This window comes from Hippocampus bargibanti, linkage group LG16 (genome assembly GCF_051943395.1).
Source record: "Hippocampus bargibanti isolate YZ-2025 linkage group LG16, ASM5194339v1, whole genome shotgun sequence".
NCBI classification, from domain to species: domain Eukaryota; kingdom Metazoa; phylum Chordata; class Actinopteri; order Syngnathiformes; family Syngnathidae; genus Hippocampus; species Hippocampus bargibanti.
Window position 1 is genome coordinate 12,445,723 of NC_142749.1, and position 24,803 is coordinate 12,470,525.

The window sequence follows — 24,803 nt, forward strand, 5'->3', positions numbered from 1 at the left end:
CGCTGGAATTTCAATCTTAAATTTTTGGATCAAAATCCACGCCCTTTGGCGAGTCTTCGAACCTCCAACTTGACCAATAGATTTGCGATCACCTCTCCAGTCGGTGCTCCGATCTGCTCGGTTAGACTACCTCATCTGTTATCTTCCTAGACCTCACACTGGACAAACAAAAAATTGGTATTCGATTTGGTACGTTTACCAACAAAAAGAGGTGCCGTAATTTCAAATGTATGCTCATGTGAAAAGTTCACCGACTGGGAGCTTATGTAATGAATGAAGCGCTACAATGTTTTTAGCCCGCGGCTTCTGGCAAAGTTTGCTCAACTTCTGTCTTCTTCTGTCTTTTGTGAGTGAAATGAAAGGAGGCATATACTTTCTGCAGAGGATGAGAGTCTGTTGTACTTTTCGGTCGCAGCTCAATTTACACCCCACCACCACCACCACCCCCCAAAAAAGCCTGTGTAGAATTTGCATTTTCTCCCGGGGTACTACGATTCCCTATCACATTTTAAAAGCATGCACAGCAGGTTAATTGAGCAGTCATAATTGCCCCTAGGTGTAAATGGGTACCCTGCAATTGGCTGGCAACCAGTTCAGGCTGTACCCCGAACACAGCCTCCTTTTTGTCAGCCTCATGTTGGCGTGTCAGCGCAGAGCGTGGGACAGTTTTTATAACCGCCTTTCAAAACTCTCAAGGACACTTTAAGGCAGTTTTTATCACAATGATAAAACATTGATAGTCATTCATTTGTGTCGGCTAAAGGCATCAATAGACGACAAAAGCACACATGAAAACATGATTGTATATTGTTTTAACGAAAACAATTTCCCAATCGCTGTAATCCTCCATTTAGTGCAACTAAAGCTAGGACACAGCTAGCTAGCTAACGTTTAGAAATGAAGAAAAAAGGATGCCCATTTCAAGGTAAGATCAGAGCACTGTCATCAAATGGTGAGTAGTTTTATTTAGTATTTGAATGTTCTTGGTGGTGTACACTTCCTGGTTGAGTGAACACTGGCGCGTCTGGCTACCGCTTCGTGTCACATTTGTTATTTAGTGTTTTTTGTTGTTGTTGTTTTGACTTCAATATGGTGACGCGAGAGTGCCTGCCTTTACAGCAGGTCCTGTACGTATTTTGCTTTTCATCACTTTGCTGCTGTGAGATGTACATTTCATCACTGCGAGACTAATAAAGGCTAATCCATTCCAATCCAATCCAAATACAGAGCCGGCAGTGCAGGTATGTGCAACAATCTCCATGGTGGTTAGCACTATTAGCATTATTGTTATATAACTACTGTATTCATTTCGGATTTCAGCCGGATGACTCAGCTCTAGCATTCCTCTGAACCCTGAACAAGTGCTCGAAAACGGATGGATGAAGCTTTTCGAGTGCGGGATTGGCTTTGCAGTAGGCGCATATCAGGAGAGTATTCATGCAAATGTAATTTTGTATTGAAATGGGGAAGAATATTTTTTTCACCTCCCACTATCATTTCTAGCCTTTAAAGTGGTGGAGTCCAAAATTTGGCATAGGCTCTCTTTGCAGCAGGCTGTAAGTTTTGAGTGGCCACCCACATATTTTAATCATTAAAAAAAAAATAATAATAAACACAACAGGGAACTACGGGCTGTGCAGTCAAATTCAAATGTTTCTAAATAGATTGTTTTTTAACATGACATGATGTTACCCTTATTTTTTAAATCAATACAATGTAAACACATAACTTTGTTTCTATTTGCCTTTTTTCATTTAAAATTTCAAATGCACAATAATTACCTCCTTGCAATCTATCACCAAGTCGTAATTACAATGTTACTTACATGTAACTATACCATGACTGCATTTGAATTCCTAATAAATGACTATTGGAGCAACAATAACATGCACAAATATTTGCATCAATCCCAGTAAATGACAATTGATAGGGATATAAATCAACAAATATAGTCTGGGCCAAGATAATTGTACTGCAATAGCGAACCTGCTGAGATTTTTTTTTTTTTTTTGCGACGGTTGACAGACGGGATGACATTTACACAAACACAAACAGCTAAAAATATCCTGATGACATATGCTAATGAGACTGCAGTCTGATGTTTTGTTTTGTTTTGTTTTAATTCTCGGCGCTTATGCTGCTTTTCCTCTGTGGCTAAATTAGTTTCAACGGGTAGTCGACTGAATTCCTGAAATTGATTGAACGGCAACAAAACATTGCACACACAAAAACATGTCTCATCTGCATACACTTATATGCATAAATTTATTTTGGAACACTGGGATTGGAGGCCCCGCCTCTTATCCAAAATCATTCATTCAAAATCATATTCAGGAATTGAAAATATGACACGGAGCGCCATTCCCAAATTTGTTCCGGTTTTGGTTTTTCTTGCTGGGGTGCCGATAAAGTGCTGGCCAGACATCTGGCAATGTTTTTATTTCCCCCATCCATGAGGGGGCAGCATTTAACTTTTGTCCTTGTGAGCACTTTGTTACAGCCTCAGTTGTTGTTGAAGCGCTATATAAATCAATATGTATGTATTGAATTGTATTTTGTACAGCCGCCCCCATTTCAAGCTCAGATCCATTTAACTTAGGAATTAACTCCTTTTTTTGATGAAAGAAGAGAGTCTAAGGTTTCTAAGTAGCCCTAAAAGTCACTATTCAGTGGGTCCTGCAATTCGAGTGGCAAAGAAAACAAAACTGGCACTGAAGTGGACACATTAGTGCACAAATGGCAGTGAATGAGTTAAAATTCTCTCAACATGGTCTCTCAATCAATGGGTCTGGTAGACATCGTTAATTATTTGAACAGAGCGCGGCACCAAATGCAAGCGACAATTGCATAGTAACATACGTCGGCTTCCGTATCACTCGCCGGTTGCTGTGACAGGACCTGTAGCTCTTTTCTCGAGCGCAACCGTGCCTTGTCGCACGCGACACAGGTGTAAGCAAAGCGACTCTGACGGCCGGACGCTGTGGCAGCTCGCAAAGTCTTTGCGTGTGTTTTTGTGTATTCACATCGGTGACTTTAAGATTTTTCTTGTCAGGTTGACGCCTCGGGTGAGTTATTAAGTCGCCTCGGGCCACCCGAGGACTTTCCCTGTCTCCTCAGGCAGCGTCTGCGTTTGTCCAGCGTCTAGAAGCAGAGGCAATTGCGACTCTTCTTATTGTCTACTTGCAAATGGCCGAAAAAGAAAAAAATCGCAAAGGAGAAGAAAACAAAAGGGACAGAGGAATAAAGACACGTATGCAGTCTTCTCCGGAGATCTCTTTACTTCAAAAGTTTGTGTTTGTCCTTATCAGCGGGTGGCGGGGGGTCTAGTCTCTTTTACCCCGAGGTTACTTTAGAGTTTTCTTAGATTAGGATTGGTTTCCCCCCAGGCAAACTGCGATAAGTCTCCACTATCAGAATATTTCAGCTATGCACCCATCGTGTGCCTGACTGCTGCCGGCACCATAAAACCTCTTCTTCAAACATTCGCAGCGCAGCGACAGGTGAAAGGATTTCATGTATACACACAACGTTATGTGCCACTATTGGTAACTTGCACATTCGGAAGTTGTATTCAAGAGTGCACCTGTGGTATACTTTTTGTTTAATGGAGCTTCCAGGTTGCACCATCTCTATTTTGGGCTTAATGGGGTTGAATTATTAAATGGGACGTATCATGAAAATCGACTTTTTAATTGCTTGTATACAGACAGCGGGGATCTCTTGAGTGCCGAGGATGTTTATGATGTAGTGGTATCTTTGCACATGCATGATTCATTTGGAGTGTGGATGCATTGAGATGAACGTCTACCCTAGACAGGATTTTCCGAAATCACCATCAAAAAAGCATCCCATATGTTGTGTGTGCGTTTATACAGAGAAAGAGAGAGAGAGAGAGAGAGAGAGAGAGAGAGAGAGAGAGAGAGAGAGAGAGAGAGAGAGAGAGAGAGAGAGAGAGAGAGAGAGAGAGAGAGAGAGAGAGAGAGAGAGAGAGAGAGAGAGACAGCGAGAGAAAGACAGACAGACACAAAGAGAGCGAGAGAGAGAGAGAGAGAGAGAGAGAGAGAGAGAGAGAGAGAGAGAGAGAGAGAGAGAGAGAGAGAGAGAGAGAGAGAGAGAGAGAGAGAGAGAGAGAGAGAGAGAGAGAGAGAGAGAGAGAGAGAGAGAGAGAGAGAGAGAGAGAGAGAGAGAGAGAGAGAGAGAGAGAGAGAGAGAGAGAGAGAGAGAGAGAGAGAGAGAGAGAGAGAGAGAGAGAGAGAGAGAGAGAGAGAGAGAGAGAGAGAGAGAGAGAGAGAGAGAGAGAGAGAGAGAGAGAGAGAGAGAGAGAGAGAGAGAGAGAGAGAGAGAGAGAGAGAGAGAGAGAGAGAGAGAGAGAGAGAGAGAGAGAGAGAGAGAGAGAGAGAGAGAGAGAGAGAGAGAGAGAGAGAGAGAGAGAGAGAGAGAGAGAGAGAGAGAGAGAGAGAGAGAGAGAGAGAGAGAGAGAGAGAGAGAGAGAGAGAGAGACAGAGAGAGAGACGGACAGATACAGAGAGAGAGAGACGGAGAGAGACAGAGAGAGAGAGAGAGAGAGAGAGAGAGAGAGAGAGAGAGAGAGAGAGAGAGAGAGAGAGAGAGAGAGCGACAAAAAGACAAAGCAAGAGAGAGAGACAGACAGAGAAAGAAAGACAGAGACAGAGAAAGACAGAGACAGAGAGAGACAGAGAGAGAGAGAGAGAGAGAGAGAGAGAGAGAGAGAGAGAGAGAGAGAGAGAGAGAGAGAGAGAGAGAGAGAGAGAGAGAGAGAGAGGAGAGAGAGAGAGAGAGAGAGAGAGAGAGAGAGAGAGAGAGAGAGAGAGAGAGAGAGAGAGAGAGAGAGAGAGAGAGAGAGAGAGAGAGAGAGAGAGAGAGAGAGAGAGAGAGAGAGAGAGAGAGAGAGAGAGAGAGAGAGAGAGAGAGAGAGAGAGAGAGAGAGAGAGAGAGAGAGAGAGAGAGAGAGAGAGAGAGAGAGAGAGAGAGAGAGAGAGAGAGAGAGAGAGAGAGAGAGAGAGAGAGAGAGAGAGAGAGAGAGAGAGAGAGAGAGAGAGAGAGAGAGAGAGAGAGAGAGAGAGAGAGAGAGAGAGAGAGAGAGAGAGAGAGAGAGAGAGAGAGAGAGAGAGAGAGAGAGAGAGAGAGAGAGAGAGAGAGACAGAGAGAGAGAGAGAGGAGAGAGAGAGAGAGAGAGAGAGAGAGAGAGAGAGAGAGAGAGAGAGAGAGAGAGAGAGAGAGAGAGAGAGAGAGAGACAGAGAGAGAGAGAGAGAGAGAGAGAGAGAGAGAGACGGACAGATACAGAGAGAGAGAGAGAGAGAGAGAGAGAGAGAGAGAGAGAGAGAGAGAGAGAGAGAGAGAGAGAGAGAGAGCGACAGAAAGACAAAGCAAGAGAGAGAGACAGACAGAGAAAGAAAGACAGAGAGAGACAGAGAAAGAGAAATGTTTATTTTTTATATGAAGTAGGAATTTAGACTCCATTGCAAATATTGTGGCCTTTCTATCTCAAACCTTTTGTCTTCCGTCATCACTTCCAGCCATGCTAATTTGTAAGAGGCTGCCTCCAAGGTGATGGAGTCCATTCCTTTAGCATTGGAGAGGGAAACAGTATTTCATTTCCTCCCCCTCACGTTATCCCCCCACCCCACCTTCAATTTCAGGGCATGATGACGAACAGAGGGGGCCGCAAAACCTCGGAGTAACGCATCTTGTCAGATTTTCCTCCTTCTGTCATAACGCTTTTAAAATGGAAATGCGGAACAACTGGAGACAAAAGCATCCATTTCTTTGGGTCTATTCATTTACTGCACTGCCCTCTGAGGGTGAAAGGATGGAGTAAAAAGGTGAGAAGAGGGACACAAAGAAATGCGTCGGCAACAAATTGCGTCGGTGAGTCGTAGCGGCGCGACACGGTGCTGGTATTTAATCAAGAATGAACACAAGCTGTTTGTTTTCTTGCGGCTTAATGACTCTGCACAATTATGCTCCTTGCTCACAAATGTAAATACATGGATTTCTGGCAAAATACAGATCAGCCAGTCAGCGTCCCACGTGCAAATATGGCAGTGGGGGGAGGCGGCGTCATGGTTGAGGTCTGGTTCGTTCATTCGTTCGTTCGTTCATTCGAATCAGTTTCCTCAGTGGAAATAAAAATCCATCCGTTCATTTTCGATAGCTCCTTTGTCTGATTTAAGGCTGGAGGAGACCCAAATAAAGCATGGAGGGAGGTTGCGATATCAACTGCGGGAAACAATAATATAAATTTAACTGGGCAGACAGGATTGATGGTATCTATTTATTTATTTATTTATTTATTTATTTATATTTATGTATTTATTTATTCATGTATGTATTTATTTATTTATGTATTTATGTATGTATTTATCTATGTATTTATTTTTATTTTTTTTTTATTTTATTTTTTTTATTTTTTTTTTTTATTGCATATCATAGAATTATAACATGAGTCCACCAAACTTTCTGAGTAGTCTTCTTTTTTATTTTTATTTTTTACATAAATCCCCAATGTTGGAACTGACTTCACGTGTTTTACGAGAATCAGGTGACACGAAATGACATGACGGGCCTGTACTAATGGTGGCAAACGCCCACGTCGGGAAGGTTTTGACCACTGTGGCTCTCCTGCTCGCCTCTTTGGGCGGTTGAAATCTGCTTGCCTCCCTGGACACTCTGACAGGCAGATGTTTGGGGCTGCGAGGTGAGAAGGTGACTCCGCCGAGAGTCATCTCCTCAGTAATTGGCTGTCACACACAGCTTCCCAAAGTTGGCAAATCGGATTGGCACCCGTGAGGGTGTATATGTGTGTGTGTGGATGTTCGGAAGGGGAGGCCACGGATAATATGGCAGGGTGAAGGCTTTAACGGAAGGTGCAAGAGCGTGCACTTAACTTCTTTCTCACATTACGCAGGCCTTCAGTCGCTCACCCACCTACTCGTCTGTGTTGCCCAGTCACACTCTGAGGTGCTACACCAACCTGTATATATATATATATATATATATATATATATATATATATATATATACAGTCTCGTTATATCGATATCGGATTACGATAGTCCCGGTTATATCGATACTATTTCTATGCACGGAGTTACATGCAAACAATATATCGGTGCCAGATTCCCTTGAATATCGTAACGAGACTTTACTGTATATATATATATATATATATATATATATATATATATATATATATACAGGTAACAGTTACAACTGGGTTGCGTTCCTCCAAAACGGTGGCGTAGGATTATAAATAAATAAATAGATGATCTGGCAGTGATGGTCGTAAGTACGCGTGGTCATAACTCGTGTCGGTCGTAACTCGGATGTTACCTGCATATACAGTACATACAGCTCCAAAACATGTTTCCTTGGCCCTATTTTTCTCTCCTTAAAATGTATATACTATTCAGTAGGAATATTTCTTAATGATGAAGTTATACAAATTGAGCATGCATCCTGCTGAGCTTCTCCCTCCATCAAATTCACTATAGAGATCATCACAGTCACAGAGCGGGCTTTTATAACTGGCCTCTTATTTGTCCCCCATAGAGTTGTATTGTGTTCCAAAGGCCACAGAAAGAACATATATATTTATTTTTGCTGGTGGGGGGGCTGAAAGAAAAAAAGTCAACTTTTGTATGGTTGGATTCAAAGAAGCAAAATGAAGAAGCGCGAAAACACCACAGGAGACAGCAGTCAACTGTGTCCGTGTTGAGTCCTGTGGCCTCAGGCGCTTTTCCAAGCATGCGTGGTGCCCGACGGGCAGTGGGAGCAGCGTTCAAAAGCAGGATAACCTGCAAAAGTGACGTTTTGTGCCGTGCCCCGGGTGGCCCATACAGTGTGCTTACAAAAGCTTAACGTTTCAAGACCCCCCAAAATCTATTTTGGGGTGCTCTGCTGTGAGAGTGTCTCAAGGGAGTGCTCAAAACAAGGGCAGGTTACATATCTACTCATTCACTGCCAGTCGACGTGCACAAATGTTTCAGATCCAGTGCCAGGGTTTTTATCATTTTCACTCAAATTGCAGGACCCACAGATTATTGACTTTTAGGACTACATAAACATTCAATGCAGAGTAAGAAACCTTAAACTCTCTTTTTTCGTTTGAAAAAAATGTTAATTCCCAAGTTATATGGGTCTGGAATTATATGAGCTTGAAATGGGGGTAACTGTACAAAAGGCAAATACTACACCCTCGTGGGAGGGAAAAACATTGCCAGAGGTCTGACCAGCGCTCTATCGACATCGGATCGTATTTGAGTCAGCATGGTTCACATTACTGGCGGTGTAGATTGTTGTTCTGTTTGGGGCAAATCGTTGCTTGGAAACACGAACTATGAGACAGTTTTAACTCATTGATTGCCAGATGACGTGCAAAAATGTGTCCACTCCAGTGCCAGGGTTTTTGTCATTCTCACACAAATTGCAGTACCCGCAGTATATGGAGTTTTAGGACTACATAAGCATTTGATTCAGCGTAAGAAACCTTATACTCTCTTCTTAACAAACAAACAAAAAAAGAGTTAATTCCTAAGTCATATGGGTCTGGAGTTTTCTGAGCTTGAAATGGGGGCGGCTGTACAAAATAGAATACATACATCTGGATTTATATAGCGCTTTAACAACAGGTGAAGCTGTAACAAAGCATGAACATGGACAAAAGGCAAATGCTGCCCTCCATGGAAGTGAAAAAACATTGCTAGAGGTCTGACCAACGCTTTATCGGCACCCCCCCCCCCCTGCAAGAAAACCCAGAACAAACTCAGGAATGACGCACAACGTCATGCTTTTCAATTCCCGAATGAATTTGGGAATGGCAGTGAAAGAGTTAACAGACCTTAACTGGATAAATATATTACATGCCGGGACAGATATTAGATTTTGGGCCATTTCCTTTTAGATTCGAAAGTCTCTATTTGTGTTTGTTGATACGGGGATGATCTTTCAAATCACCATCCAATCACATAGTCCTCAGTCAAATAGATGAGACAACGAGGCACACCCGGATGAGACACAAGGGCGAGCAGGGAGCTGATTGATTCACAAAACAGAGGCTGACAAGAACAACTGGGGAGACAAACAACACACGTCTCTTCTGATTGTGATCGGGGTGTCTCACAAATAAGCCTGAGGTCAAATGCCTACCGCTCGTCACCTGTCCAAAAGATATTCTAAATTCCACGCAAGCATATCGATGCAATGCGCTCACTCGAGTATGATGTATTCTTTAGTTTGTGCGGTACATTTAGGTGAAGCGTGGCAGCGGAGCATGACTGCATGAAGGCGCTAGAGTGGAACCCCTCAGCTCACAAGTAACAATGCTCGAAGGGATTGTACCTCTGTCAGAAAGGCCTGTTTTAAAAAAAGTTTTTTTTCTCGACAACCTCGACAATAGATCTTAGTCCTCCACGCTTGTTTTTTTGTGGAGGTTAGGGGTGCCCAAAAGCAGGGCGGACAGACCAGGATTTTTTTTCCTCTGTAGGGGAGACTGAGTTTTAATGATGCAAAATGCAATTTCATATCCAAAGGAGATACAAGCTCTCGAGAGGCTGTGTAGTAATTTTATGGGAGTGAGGCAGAAGATCAGAGGTGATGCAAACCCCCCCCCCCCCCCTTGTGTTTACGTTTGAACGATCGCATATCGCGAAAACACGATTGTATCCGTAACAAAGACAGCCCAGTGTTTATTCAAACCGCAAAGCACGATCCCTTCTTTGTAAAACCCGCCAAGCGTATCAACTTGCTACCCAACAAACGAATACAAGAATAAAACGTTTCCTACTGACTAAATCCTCCCCGAATCAGACAGAAGAGAAACCTTTCAGTCGACTTTGGGGAAAGTGCAAGTTTTTTCCTGACCAAAGTTCCCGGGAATTGGTGAAGAAAAGCAACGGGAAACGTGACAAGCAAGAATAAAATCAACATCTTCGCTCGTCAGCTACAAACTGTGCAAGTGGAAAAGAGACGAGACCGGAGAAGACACCGGCGTTTGATCTGAGTCAGACTCTCGAATCCATGGAAGCCGCACCATCCGCAGAGCCAAGTGGCTGCAGGTGTGCGTTGAATTCCATAATTCATTTTATGAATTATGTTCTTTAGTTCAAGGTATGTCAGTCAACATGTATGCGTATCTTCCCGGAAATAAAATCCCTTGATAGCTTCAACCCTGCAAAGGATTCCTTGTCTGAATATATTATAGGGATAGAAAGGTGTTTCGATTGACTACAACATAAGGTTATTTATATACAAGCCAGTAAATCAGCCTAAAAATGTTTACTATGTGGTTACCAACTAAAGAAGCTAAGCTAACAAATACTCCTAACGAGTTGTTCTGGGAGGGGGAACATATACCAGTAGATTGGAGATTATCTATTTCAATCAAACTGTGTTTTGTCCACACTGTGTTTTGGTAATTTTTCCATCAGAACCACCTAAACTTTAACATCTTTGCCTCCTTGACATTGGCAAACAATATGTGGCATTTGTTTGAGTGAGTGAATATGTGATTTAGCAAAAAGTAAGCTAGTCGAGACAGATGATGGAGACAATTTAACTCGAGTTAACTTTATTGAGGTGTCGGGTTTTCTTGCGAGGGGGTGCCAGTAAAGGCAATGTCTTTCGCTCCTACGAGTGGGCAGTATTTGTTTTTTGTACAGCCGCCCCCATTTCAAGCTGAAAGAAGAGAGCCTAAGGTTGCATTGAATATACAGTAAAGTCTCGTTATATCGATATCGGATATATCGATAGTCCCGGTTATATCGATACTATTTCTATGCACGCACGGAGATAATTACATGCAAACAGGGTCGGATATATCGATAGTCCCGGTTATATCGATATTTTTTCGGACTCCCTTGAATATCGATATAACGAGACTTTACTGTATATAGTCCTAAAACTCAATATTCTGTGGGTCCTGCAATTTGAGTGAAAATGACAAAAACCCTGACACTGGAGTGGACTCGTTTTTCTACATCGTCTGGCAGTGAATGAATTAATGTGAGCAGAGATTATCAACGGGGATAATCGGATTCTTTGGTCTACCCTCATCACTCCCTAAAAGGACATCCGACCTTCAGGATTGTCATATCACAATGAAGACAATGTCGCAGTTGGTATGATGAATGGACTGCAGCGAAAACTGTTTTCATAAACCAACAATTGACAAATATCATTTGACTAAAAATGTCAAGTACTTTTTGTTTGGGGTGTTTGTTGCCTTTTAAAAGGGAAGTCACGTTTGCTACCATGCATCCAGTGCTACCAGTGGTGAAGATGTAAGAAAACAGACTCATTTTGTGGCGTACGTGGCCCTGATCGGTGTTACAAGGTTTCCCTTCCGCAGTGTTGAAACCGATGGATGACTGACATTGACAACAAGATTGACGGGTACGCAGAGTGAAAAGTTTGCTGGATAAAGCTCACCTCGGTTGCCGTGTCGGTAGCCATCAGAGTGGAATCCTCGCAGTCCTTCATTATGAAGACATCACTTGTCCCTTCGCCTCATGTCAGGAGAGCCTTTGGTAAGAACACTGATTATTTTTTGCCATTACAGCAACCACTGGTCGTGAAGCAATTTTGGTCACGCACAGAATTTTAAAAATCATCGGCAAGACTTTCTCCTATGTTATAGATTGAGGTTTCAAAAAAATGATGCGTGGCTAAAGGACAAGCGGAACAAGGGCAAACGTCCACCATCAATCTACATGTGGCAGAGATGAAGTCGCCGCAAAGCAAAGTTCAAGTGGGAAACAATTAATACCACGCGAAAATTATATAACACTACATGAACAGCTGTGCCTCCTCCCGCAACCACCATTCACTAAAATCGACCTCTCCTCAAGCAGTTATTAGCTCTAATAGCCACGATACTCAATGTCAATCAATACAACCCAAGATAGCAATTGCTGCTTTTATTGTTTTGGATGAGGCATTTTTAGACGCCAGTTAAACACATCTCAGTTTCATATCCTTCTTGAAAAGGATGAGGAGATTTGTTCATCTCCGTGTGGACCACAGAGTGGGGGAGCTCTGTTTCAATACCAGGCCTGCGTATGCTAACAAGACACACTGGGGGCCTGGTCCAATTCTTTTTGGTATCCGTCCAGTATTTGGCTGGGGAAGGGCTGTCTATGAGAAGAAACAGCTGTTAGACCTTTGTTTTGTCCGTGTTCAGTGCGACTCCCTTTTTGCTGGGAAATGTTAACATTTTGGACTGAGAGTGACGACCAATACGCCTGGCATATTATACACAAAAGAACAGCTTTGGAGGACACACCTGAATAAATTAGCTGTAAAATGTTCAAAATGCAGATTTGGGTATTGGCACCAGTGACATTTTCATCAAACCTCCAATCCGGGTTACAATTTGGAGTTAGGACAAAAATAATTCCGACTTTAAAGTCCCTGTGAAGTGAAAATACATGGCTGCTCGACGGATGGGAAGCGGGCTCGTCTGCAGTGTCGACGCTTTGTGTGTCATTCTATGGGTCAACATTAAGAAAACACGATGAGAAAAATCAACTTTTTGCCGGAAATATACTGGAATAGGTTCTACCTCACCAGTAAGCAACCATATATGTCCATGTTAAGCGCTTTGTTACAGCTTCAGCTGTTGTTAAAGCGCTATATAAAGCAATATGTATTGTATTGTATATATGACGCGAGTATTTTTTTTAAAGACAGGGTAACAAAAATAGAAATAAAATCATAAAACAATTCCTTGAATAAAGCTCTGATGCTCGAACTGTTTCTATTTATTCATTTAAAGTCAAAAATGTTATTCCCCTCCTGGTCATACAAAGAAGCATCTCAGGCTGCTGTAATGAGGAAACCAAATACAATGTGTCTCAACCACTTGGGGTTTGCGGGGGGGTATCGTAGTTGCTGGAGCTCCCTGTTGATGCCAAACTTCATGAATTTGTTTTCCACGCATGTCCAACTTTTTTTTTTAATCATGAACATGGAAGCAGAAAAAAACATGCATAGAGGAGCAGCTTCTGTGGACAGAATTTTGCGGAGAAAAGCCTGCTACCTTTGTGAGCCTCATTGTATAAGGATGTGGGTGAACTGTGCATGTGTGTGTGTTGACAGCAGAGACATATTACCATATTCCGCAGAGCGTTCCGACTGAATATCATTAAGCGCCAGGTGACAGCAAAAATGCAACATCACAATGGTTCTTGGTTCTGGATTGTACTACCAAAATGAATAAAAGGGGGAAAACTATGTTTTGTAATCAATCAGAGCATCTTTTGGATAAAGGTGATCAAAACGATTTTAATATTGAGGGTGCGCAAGCCTGGGTATTTGGATGTGTAATTCAAGGTCAAATAGATTACCATGCTGGAAGAAGGAAATGGTGGCCATGTGTAAAAGCGGAATATTTAAACAGCATATATAACAGACAATCTTGAAGTAACCGCCTTGACTCTTTAATTGATCTTTCATCCGAAGTGAAATAAAAACTGCACCTGCGAGAAAAACAAACCTTGCGAGAGCTGCGCAAGCAACCGTGATGCAAATGACACCGGAGAGTATCGCCCATGTGGTTTGAAGGCTGTGAAGAGTCTGTTGGATTGGGCGAAAAGCGTCTGTGCTTTGAGGTAAACACTCTCACGCAACATTTGGTGGTTTGAAATGATTATTGAGCCTGATTTGAACTCAGATCATTCAAAAAGCTGTGATTTAGACTGACGTCTCCGGATAAGTTGTGTCCATGATTTGTAAAATGGATTCAAATGACTTCTACTGAGCGTATTTTACAAAGATTCCACCGCATATAGCTATATTTTACGTTTTAAGACTCGTGCTGAATATTCCGGAAGTCTTGTTTTTGAGTTGGTGACGAGTCCGTACGTGACGTCACTGAAGGAACGCCCCTGACCGAGAAAGGACATACCTTGCATCACCTCAATGCATTTTGCGCTACTTTGTTTGGTCTGAAAACTTCGTGTTGATCCGTGTTGATGGCGAAATTAGAAGGAAAACACATAAATATCGCAATGGTGAATCGTTGTATGTTACACCAAGACAAATCTGTGATATTCGCTTACAAAAATTCCAAGCTGAAAAATAAACCCCTTTCCAACGGAGCTCTGGCGCCATCTTCTGCATTTTCTGTGATGCTACACATCAGTCTTGATCCATCACGTCATGCTCGTTTAGTCTGAAAACGCCATGTTGCACCAAAAAGAGCCAGAAGAGGTCGACCAAGCTCCATATAAGGAATTTATAAGCCTGTAGAAACGGGCTGATTAATTCCTCACAGGAGCTCGGTCGCCATTTTCTGCCTCTTTTTTGGTGATCCCTTTCCCCCAATGTTGCCACAAAATGGCACGGAATAAATTAAAAAAAAACTTTAATCGATTGCAAACGTATGCTTTCCTCTTCAGAACTATTTGAATCATATTCATAACTGATGTGTAACAAGAAAGCATATTCTCAGAATCTGAAGCCATTGTTTTGATTCTCCAGCAATGCAAGACGGCTTGGCGTGATGTCACGAACTGGGGGCGTGGCTTTCTGAAAATGCCCAATTCGCAGCTCAAGTTTTTGCAGATTTTGGACACTTCAAGTCATTTTTATTGGTGTTTTGCATTTGAATAAAAATATCATACTTTGTGTTTTGGGTATTTTAGATGCTATAAAACGTAAAACTGATTTCAATTAGGAAAAAAAAAGTGACGTCAGTTGTCCTTCAATGAAAAATATACATATGCGAGAAGATCGATGCAGTCAAACGTCTTGATACACTGCTTATGCCGAGCTGCGATATATAATAAAAGAGTCGAGACTCAACTGCTCAGATAATTGCTCTCTCACTAGTGTGCAGACCATTTTGACACAGGCTACTTTTTGGGGGGAAAATATATTATAAATATATAATGTGTGTGAAAAGCAATCCGCACCACGGGGCTGTGCAAAGAAAACTGTTTTTGATTTAAATGGTTAACCAGGCTTGAGATGTAGATGGACGCCTTTTTGGGAATTTCAGTGGGTATGTCAATGGACTGTGGTTTGTTTGGAACATTTTGGGTGAGTAATACTTTTGATTAAACACATTGAGATGATTTTCCTAAATACTTCAGACCTAATTTGTGGGACGACGGACGCCATTCTATATTCTAGTTCAACTTATTCCACGAGAAAGTTGCTCAGTACTGATGCACGGTCACGTCAGAAGTAAAGACTTCCCTGAACCGTTACCCACAAAATTGGAAGCATCAAACTGCGGAAATAATCGTTGAAAAGATGTTATTCCCAAGAATTTCGTCATGATATTGTATGCTTATGTGTAGCAGGGCTTAGGCGAATGTCGCAGGAGTCATGCCGCTCGGCCTTTGCCATAGGACAAAAAACATGTCGAATCAAGTGTGGTTGCATGAACTTGCAGCAGAGTGGAGAACGGTCACGGTTAGCGTTCGCTTCAAACTGGTCTTCGTGGGAAAAAGTGGTGGTTGGGGAACAGGATTCTCATGGGCCAAGTAGTGTAAAGCTTTTGCTTTCACTTCTTTGATTCTTCTTTGTCAGCTACTTCAAAGACCCCCGATATGTTCTGCTTTTGCAACATGTTCTACTATTTGCACTACGCCGAATCGAGTGGTGGAAGGCCACGCAAGAGGACAGTCATGGAAAGCAAGGTGCAAAGAGAAATATTAGGGGAAAAAAAGCTGCAGTGGGAGTTTAAGCCATTTGAACGTCAGCCTTGGTACCCGTTCAACAGTTCGATGTTATAAAACACCATTAAAAATAAATAAACAAATTAAATTACTGTATTTTCCAGTGTATAAGGCGCACCCAAAAGCCTTAATTTTCTTCAAAAGATGACGCTTGCACCTTATACGCCGGTGCGCCTGATATGTGAAGTAATATTGAGTCACAACAGGTCTACTGTCAACAGCCATTGACTCCATTTCCCCCCATAGAATTAGTCCGTGGTGCATGCTGGGATATAGAAACTGTAATACCAACCTCTATTGTAGCACCTTATACTGCTGTGTATCTTATACATGGAAACTTTTTAAACTCATTCACTGCCATTCACGAATTTATTCGGGAATTGAAAATATGACATTGAGCGCAATTCCCGAATGTGTTTGGATTTTCTTTTTTCTTATTTGGGTGCCTTTATAGCGCTGGACAAAGCCTCTGAATTGTTTTCCCTTCCACAAGGGGGCATCAATTCCCTTGTTTCCATGTTAGCGCTTTCTTCCAGCTTTAGCTGTTGCATTGTATTTTGGACAGCCGCCCTCTTTTTCAAGCTCATATAACTCCAGAAACATATATTTTAGGAATTAATTCTTTTTTTTTATGATGGAAGAGAGTCGAAGGCTTATTACGCTGCATTGAAAGTTTGTGTAGTCCTTAAAGTCAATATTCTGTGGGTCGTGCAATTTGAGTGAAAATGACAAAAATCCTGGCACTGGAGTGGACACATTTTTGCACATCTGGCAGTGAATGGGTTAAACATGTCATTCATTGAATGGTCCGGTCGCCTTATACACCTGAAAATTCAATAAATTTGATTTATTTAAAGCAATGATTTGACGTATCAGTCGACACATGTTTCCGACTAGTCCAAGATGTGACTCCACTCACATCTAATGTATAGCGTCGCGTGAAATGAAAGGAGCGATGCGATGATTTCTCGGACAAAGTAGTGCAATTACAGAAGGTCATAGCAGAGTGAACTGTACTTAAATGAGCCTTCGTATGGACATTACATAAGATCACATGTCAATGTGAGAAAATCCTCATTATAGCCTCGAACAATAACGCTGGCAGCTCTCTAATTGCCAATTACCTCTTGGTCACCACTGCTACCTCTCCATCGCACGTGGCCTTCTTCGCTTGTGGCTATTCCCCCGCGGGGGTTACAAAGTGCGCGCTTTAACGCGGCACTCCCTTGCTCGATTCTCTCATGTGTGCAAACCAAAGCGCTTTTTAATTTGTAGCAGGCCTTTTGAAAAGCTCTGCGACGGCCGGAGACATGACTACAAACTAAACGGCTATCATTTGGTGTCGCCGCAGGATTGTCTGAGCTCCCGGATGCTTCCGCATGCCGCACGACTCCTTCTAAATCATCACGCAACCCCGCATCTCTGCCACCAACTACGCACGGCAACACAGTTAGCTGCTAAATTACAGAAAGTAAATGTGACAGGGCAGCTCATCTAACTGTAAACACATTTGCTCCTAATGCTGATATACAAATGGCCTTTAGGCGATACATAATGGGAATAGGTGGGGTGGAGACGAGTTTCTCGATAGCTTAAGATGGCGACGGAATGGGTCGGGCGGTAGCAGAAACTGCTGCGTTCAAAAACAAAGACGGATAAACCCGGTCACATCGTAAAGAAGACCGATTCGCAGTCACTGTGCCACAAGCTATACAACGCCATTGAATGGCTCCATAATTATTATTTATTGATGAGAAATTATACATATTTCATTTCTCAGCCTCACGCGTGCGGCGGGTTGATGCACATTGTGAGCCGCAGCCCATTCAATAGAACTTTAAAGAAGAGTCAACAATGGCCAACCAATGGAGGCCGCCACGGTTATTCCCTCAAACGATTATGTGGAAGTGATTTGAGGAGCTCTGTTTGGAAAAAGAAGTTGTGTTTTGCCACCGTCTTTATGGTATCAACAAATAAGAAGTCCAAGATGCCGCCCAAATTGGCAGCCGTCAGCAAGTGATGTCACTAGCCTTGCTACTTTTGTTGATTTTGTGCTATTTTTGTGTTTTCTTTTGTCACTTGGAGTTGTTGGCGTTGTGTGGAAAGGATACGCATTGTTTTTAGCATTTTTGGCTATGACATTCATCAAGGAGGAGACTGTGCAGAGTAGTTGCGCCTTTTAGACAGCACCTATATGCTAGCACTGTTTGTGATTTGGGAGGAATGCCGGTGCCATTTGACTGTCATCACTGGACAGCTCTGGGGTGATTGTGTTTTTTTCATGGCTTGAGGAGCCCGTGCTGAGAAGAAAGGAGCGTCAGCGCAGAGCATCAATGCGTATGAGGAACTGTCGCGGCTTGGAAATGAAGCGGATTCACGTAGGACAGCAGATGTGAGTGTTTGCTTTGAACATTTAACTTGTAGCAGACATGCACATTTCCTCCCTGACCTCTCTGATCCACTGGTGTAAAGGACACTTTGATCCTCTCCTTTTACATCTAGAACTGTTTCATACAACAGAGGGTGCAAAAAGTGCTTACGATTGAATGACTGTCTGTGTCTTTTGTGTTGTGTCACATTCTTTGTTATTTAGTTTTGTTGTTGTTTTGACTTCAAGATGGCGCCGCGAGAGTGGCTGCCTTTCCAGCAGCTCCTGTCTTTTGTTGTTCTTCTTTCTTTCTTTTCCTCGTACTTTTATCACTGCGATGAAATGTACATTTCTCCACCGTGTGACTAATAAAGGTGTATCCAATAAATAAATACAAATACCATTGTAATGTCCACTGGATAATAATTGTCAAAGTATATTCCGATTATTTTACTTATTTGTATGTTTCCTCGCAGCGTTTCAAGTGGAAAAAGAAGCAGTAATAACTCTTGTCCAGTGTATCACAGGGTAATTCAGGAATATCTTAAGGAGCGGCCATAACAAGCAGCATAACGCAACGTGCAGCGTTTCCCTTTTAAGTAGGCCGTTAACTATTTCCGAGCAGTTCTTCAAACGTCTCTGCGAAAGACAAGAGTGGGTCGAGGGCAAGACGGTGGGAGGTGAGACTGACGGTAAGAGTAAAACCAGGGGAGGTGGAGGATTAAAGCTGACAGGGGAAAAGGCAGTTATGTCACGAAAGGGTTCTTAGCACTGCAGGGGCAAAGAGTAAATAATGTGTCTGTTTTAATTTCTCCATGCCTTTTCCCTTCTTAATTTTTTTCATCCAAGATGGCAAAGGTTAAAAAGGATGAGCGCTTTTATAGCCAACACACTCTTTTCTATTGCATCACCCGCATTCACCGCAAGCCTGAGTGGACATGGTGGCAAATATCAAACACACTAATGGCAAGGTTTCGAAACCTAATATTTGCACGCTGTCGGGATAATGCTGAAAAAGCTGAGAGTTGGCTTCTGTGATTAACCGTTGGTGCAAATTGAATCTACCAAAAAGGAAAAAAATTATACACATTGGTGAGCCGTCAGGGCCTGCAAGCCCTTCTCTGCTGGCCTAAAAATATCAGAATCACAGACTTTTGTGAATTCTATTTTGTCCATTAATTATTATGAAATAATTCCAAATTGTCTATCAGCTGACTTTCATTGCTTTTCCCCTGTTGTGCAGCTTCCAGATGTGTGTTTTAACATTTAAGCATTTAACCAATCACATTTCAGCCATCATTTGTGACCATCGTCAGAAATCTAGCGAAAAGCACATACTGGCAGAGCTAGCACACTATCTGTAGCGAGCTGCATAAGCAAATATATTGTTGTGTTGATTTAATAGTGGTTTTGCCAACCCACAATGGCTGAAAGTGGAGAAGACATGTATTTGGTTGCAGATATACGATCAAAGCCATTTTCAAGACTGACTTTTCAAGAATAGATGGACATCATTAAGGTTGGACAGCTACAAAGCTTGCAAAAATAGCAAATAATATTGCTATTCTATGAGATTATCATAAATACACGCGTTCATAGTAAACATTCGAACAGTTTAATGACCAGCAGCACCCTCTAGTGGACGTGTAGTAATATCGCACCACACTTGCAGCTGATAGATTAAAACGTAGCACTACTGAAGGTCGAGGAGTGACATGACCGGCCCGCCACTGTGTATATACATAAGAACATATTTACATACACCAAGAAGAGTTAAAGTTTTGAAGTGTCAAGCTAAAATGGCACACAACAACAGATGTCATCCACGGTAACGCACGACGCTGTCCGCTAATGTTCTCTTCTGTTTGTTAATTTGATCATTTTGGTGCTCTCCACCAAACATCTGGCAGTATCGATCAGAGTTTAGAGGCCATAAGGGATCACAGCGCTGCCGGGCACGCCTGCAGTAACACTACCAGTGGAATAAATCCATGAAATGGACACGTTTTTTTAACTCCTGCACAAATCAGCCTTCCATCTCGATGTATACACACACATGCAAGCGCAAGGTGGAAAACACACACCTTTGACATATCTGGTATGAATAACAAGCTCTCCCGAGAACTGTATTGCATGCTTGAGAAATGCCGGGGCCCAGTTTTGTGTTTAACCCGCAGCTTGTTATGAAAGCAGAGGTTGTTGATGAACAAGACGGCGTCAAATGAACCGCAAACAAGCGGCAAAAATAAATAAATAAAGACAGAATGGACATCAGATATTCCGAGCTCGTCGCGCACCCGCTCAGACGCAATGGTCTCTAATTTAGATATGCAAATGCTGGCGCGGTTTCGGCCTCTGCAACCGGCGGACGACAATAATTGGCAGTGGATAATGGAGACGTGTTCAAAAGCAGCGTCGATATCTACGCCGTGGATTTAATTTGCGACTCCTGTTCACGTTCTATTAATTGTGGCATTCAGCGTGGGTCTTGTTGATGCTTGTTGTCCTTTGGTTGTTTGTTCGGACCAATTAGGGCTGATCCCCCCCCCCCTGGGTGGGTGGGCGTGGGGGGTTGTGTTGGTCAGCGGACTCTTCAGATGTCTGCTTAATCTATTGATTGCTTTCATCCCGTTTGCCATTGCATGCGTGTGCTTGTGTATGACAGCATGTTTGCTGAAAACAGATGGGGGCGGGTGTTTGTGTATGTGTTGCAAAGGAGTCGATCTCATTTGCGCTGGTGCGCTCACCCACATGAACGGAGGAGGGAGGGCATCCCGCATTTGCGGTTGTTTGCCTCCACATTTCCCAGCTCCATCTTGCCTGGCTGCTTCGCCACATATGCTCATCGCGCTGTGTCATTATCCTTCTCCGTCTCATTTGTCTCACCCCACATCTTCTTTTGCCTCGCAGCTTTTGCATTCCAGCCCTCTGTCAATGTCTTTCACTTTCCGCCCATTCACCTTCCCCCCCTACCCCCCATCCGCAGCCGTTTTCTATTATTCTGCCTATTTTTATTCCACGATCACTCATTCCCAAATCTATTCTCATCGCTTATTCACTCATCTACGAAGGTCTGAGTTGAAATTTCCCCTTTTTCAGTCCATTCATTTTCTTTTGGAATCCTGCCCCGCCGAGAAGCTAAACCGCGGAAGACAAAGGTAATCATTGCGGACAAAATGAGGATGTGACTTTGTGCATGGCGGATTTTCTATGTTGATTGGATAGAAGCGGCAGAGTCCCCAAAGGTGCTGCAGAAACAAACGCAGATGTAGGAGCGAGGTGGTAGAGTGGCGAGTGCTTTATAGAGTTTGCATATTCACTCCATGCCCAAGGGATTTGTGTTGTTTCTAGTGCGACTCGAAACTATGGTCCATTCAGTTTTTGCTGTGTTTTTTTTTCGTTTGTTTTCGTAGGTTCACTGGTGACCTGAAGCTTTGGCCACGCCAATGGCGGAAAGATGGATCGGAGACAATCTGGACTGATGACCAGTCACTCACAGCATCCATCCATCCATTTCCCACATCGCTTTATCCTCATTGGGGTCACGGGGGAGCGCTGGAGCCTCTCCCAGCCGTCTTTGGGCACCGGGCGGAGGACACCCTCAATTGGTTGCCAGCCGATCGCAGGGCACACAAAGACAAACAATAGTCACTCTCACACTCACACCTAGGGACACTTTTTGAGTATTCAATCAGCTTGTCATGCATGTTTTGGCAATGTGGGAAACCGGAAGACCCGGAGAAAACCCACGCAGGCCCGGGGAGAACATGCAAACATGCCACACAGGAAGGCTGGACTACGTCTTGAACTGATGACCTCAGAAATGTGAAGCTGGCGTGCTAACCATTACCTAAACAAGTTAAAAACAAATACATTTAAAAAAAAGCAAAGTGAGCTGGAAACAGGTCGTTTTTTTAATCCGTATAGACCCAAATAAATGAGCATCTGAGATGGGGGAGGTTAGAGGCGTAATAGATATTCATATGAAAAATGCTACCTAAATGAATCGCCAGCCTCGACTGTTCCCGATAGAAATCAGGCCTTTATTTTGAGGCGCGACGGGTGGGGGTAGTATGGGGGGGTGTATCGCCACTAGCGTCGACCGTCATCACAATTTGCAAACAACACGACGACTCCACAAGCAACTGCGCTTTGTTTTCCCAAAGCGAATGCAAATTCCGAAGGACCTGGCTGCTTTGATTTTTGAAATTGTAATGCGTCTGTTGTTATTCTAGGATACAAATCTGCATCAGCACTAATTGCTTTGTTTCACGCATGTGTTTGTCTGAAAGTGTTCATTTTCATTCTATCAAAGGAATGAAGAGAGATAGAACGGAACACCTTTGGATTGCCGCCGACAGAGGGTGAGGGGGTTGGGAGAGGGTTATGGTTAAAGCAAATCAACTTGTTTTGACGGCAGCGATCGTTTTCGGATAACTCCGGTTTTATTATGTTGATGCTGAGAAAAAGGGGGGGCATTTCCCCCTGTCAGGTCATCTTGTAAATGTGGAACTCGGCAAGATGCTGTGGAAATTGAGTGCATTTACTCTCCTCTATTATTTCTCCTTTACGAGGTTAGAATTGGAACTCACTGAAGTAAATTCAAAGCCAATATGGGTCAAAACTAAATCCCACTGTCTAATATATTCATGGTTTATGCTTAACGTACGCCGCCAAGCTAGTGGGTCCATAAAAAATATTAACTTGCCTCTCGTTGTTGAGGGTCAGCAACAGCCTACTAGAAAACCTAAACGTCATTTGGGGTGAAGCATCTGGACCTTGAATGGCGCCCGTTAAACATGAGCGTACGTACCTACAGGAGCGTAAAGTACAGGAGCTGCTGTAAAGGCAGCCACTGTCACGGTGCCTTTTTGAAGTAAATCAAACAATAAAAAAATAACGAACAAACAATGTAGCACAACGCAAAATACACAGGCACAGTAATTCAATCTTAAAGCACTTTCTGCACCCTCATTATTGGATGAAGCAGTTCTAGATGAAAGATGATCAAAACGTCCTTTTCACCAGTGAATCAGGGACGTCATTGTGAAATGTGCATGTCTGCTACAAGCTAAATGGTGAAAGCAAAAATGAAGCTGTAGCATCCATTGATGAAAAGATGCTGTCTCATATCTCCTGAACCACGTAAATCCGCTTCAATTCCAAGCCGCGAAAGTTCCACATACGCATCGGCGCTCTGCGCTGACGCTCCAACATAAGACTTTGTCAGATTTATGTTAGAATATAATGTCACAGCCAATGAAAAATGCCACCAGATGACTTTCCATTCATCTGTTTTCGTATCCGCCCCACGTAAATCCGTTTCAATTCCAAACCGCGACAGTTCCACATCTGACGAACAACAACTCATAGTGACAAAAGAAAATACAAAAACAACACCAAAAAAAACCACTAACAAGCAATGCTTGTGAGAGCAATTCCTGACGGTTGCCTACTCGAGCGCCATCTTGGACTTCTCAATGCGTTGCGTCAATGAAATGCGTTTTAGTTTTTTTTGCTCCCTATTTTGAATTATGCGGTTATATTATTTGGATTTGGATTTCTGAAACAACAATCAGGGGATCTCTTTGTTTGGCGAGTCCTTTTGATTGAGGGGATATTTTGGATCTAAGCAGTTTCGTCTTCTGCGCCTCGCCGGGCTTTTGTTTTACTTGCCTTCTTTGATACGCTCGCTTCTCTTTGGGACTCCCTGTCCCTTCTAACTTTCTTAAATCTGAAGACTGCTGCAGTTGAGGACTCGATCATTGGATAATTTCATCGCAAAGAAGCCGAGGGAATTGGGAGGGCTTGAAAGAAAAGCGGAAAGATAAGTCGCACCGTTTTTTTTCTCTAAATCATCTGACTGAGGACACGCTTGTCTTTTCCAACACAAAATGCGGTGGATGCACTGCATAAAAATTCAAGTAACGACTAATGTGGGCCAAAATCTTACATTCATTTTTTTCCAGATAAAGACAGAAAACTATATTTTATTGTATTTTTTTATCTATTCCATTTTGCAGCTACACTGTACACCAGGAGCTGTTTTTCCCTAATGTGCTTTTTTATGTTTAGAAAAGTTTTCTTGTGTTCTTTCATCCATTTTTGCAACCATGGCAGGCAGCCTTGAGGAAGCAGTTTTGTTTTTATTTAGTTTCGACTTGAGTTTCTCAATTCTTTTTTTTTTTTGCTACCCCCCCCTGCCCCTCAACCCCCAATCCAATTCAACCCTTCAGGCAATGCGTCTTATGAAAAATAATAGGGGGAGGAGAAAAGCCATGTAGAGCTCAGGCCATTATAGAGTGAAGTGTTCATTCTGGTATCGTTTTAAGTTGGTTAATTAAACCCCAATGGGCAGGAACAACACTGTGATTAACTAATAACTGGTGCTTGTTCTTGATCTTTCATTTAGACTTATGAGCCGATGTTCGGGGGATTATATGACATGTTATGGAGGCAGCGAGAAACCACACATTTAAATCCATTGTGGAATGTTTTTCTTGTCCTTCCGCGTCCTTTGTCTCAAAAGCCATTCTGACTCCCTTTAAGCCATAAACACGCTCAACCAATGGCCTATGTTTGCTTAACTCATTCACTGCCATTCACGAATTTATTCGGGAATTGAAACTATGATGTAGAGCGCCATTCATGAATTTGTTCAGGTTTTGGGCTTTTTTTTCATGCTTGGGTGCCGATAAAGTGCTAGCCAGACCTCTGGCAGCTTTTTTCT

The 24,803-nt window shown here is 42.7% G+C and overlaps 1 long non-coding RNA gene across 1 annotated transcript in view; it reads right to left on the reverse strand.

Annotated features, from left to right (window-relative positions):
* The window catches only part of LOC148886494 (uncharacterized), a 92,248-nt gene that overhangs the window by 55,363 nt on the left and 12,082 nt on the right, over positions 1–24,803 (reverse strand). The window contains exon 4 of the long non-coding RNA XR_016117760.1: positions 11,450–11,542. This is a non-coding gene — a long non-coding RNA (uncharacterized LOC148886494). The remainder of the gene's footprint in view (positions 1–11,449; positions 11,543–24,803) is intronic.